This window comes from Aplysia californica, unplaced genomic scaffold (assembly GCF_000002075.1).
Source record: "Aplysia californica isolate F4 #8 unplaced genomic scaffold, AplCal3.0 scaffold00285, whole genome shotgun sequence".
In the NCBI taxonomy this organism is placed as follows: Eukaryota; Metazoa; Mollusca; class Gastropoda; order Aplysiida; family Aplysiidae; genus Aplysia; species Aplysia californica.
Window position 1 is genome coordinate 101,431 of NW_004797555.1, and position 1,000 is coordinate 102,430.

Consider the following 1,000-nt stretch of genomic DNA (forward strand, 5'->3'; position numbering starts at 1 on the left):
GGGGGGGGCAGGTTACAGGGTTACAGTAGTACAAAAAGGGCGATCTTTTTGTTGCATGTGCTTTATATACCATATTTCATTTTCAGTAACGTTCATAGAGCTGGACACCCACAGATAGCTCATTTTCAGACTGAGCACTTGGCTGGAAAGTCAGAAAAAAATTTTTTGAACGAAAGAGAGACAGAAAATTTGAATGATGCTCGAGAATAATAGTAATAACTAGACAAACGTGCGTGTTCTGTATGTAAACGTGTGGCATTCAAAATGTCGCAATTTGAAGGGTTGCATTCGCTGTTGGTGTTTTAGTTTTAGCAAAAGTTTTGCGGCACTTGCAACACAATAAGGTCATATAAATGCCGAAGATTAGAGGTGTTACAAGAAAGTAACAAACATAAAAAGGAAGGCGGAGAGATCACGACGATATATGTTTGATAGAAAAGAAGGAGCAAACCTCGAGAACGAGGAAGAAGAAGAGGAAGAAGAAGAACTCCGCCGTTTTTCATCCAATCTTCATGAAATTTTCACAGAATCAAGAATAGATGTAACTCTAGATCTTTTATAACATATTTCATTGAACTTTCAATATAATAATATGTGGAATATATTTCAGGTGGTGGTATTTGGAGTGCGGACTTTCACAGATTTTTCGCAAACTTAAATACTACCTCAAGAGACCAATTCTTTAACATATTCTAATCAGTTTGGAAAAAATTTTAAGCGACTCTTTTGTAGAAATATTGTTTGTTAATACGCATGCAAAATAACAATCTATTTCCGTTGAAAATAAGTGAGCTCTTAACTGTGTAAGACATGTCAACAAAATTCAATATTGTCACAGTCTCCATGGCAACGAATTTTTTTTCTAAAAAGTTTTGGGTTAATTTGAAGACTCCTCGCTATGCTTGTTACTTGTGTGAAATTTTGTCAAATTTGATTCACAAATAAGGGAGACAGCTCTCAAGTGTAGCCCCTCTCCTTAAAACTCGATCTGAGGGGGGAT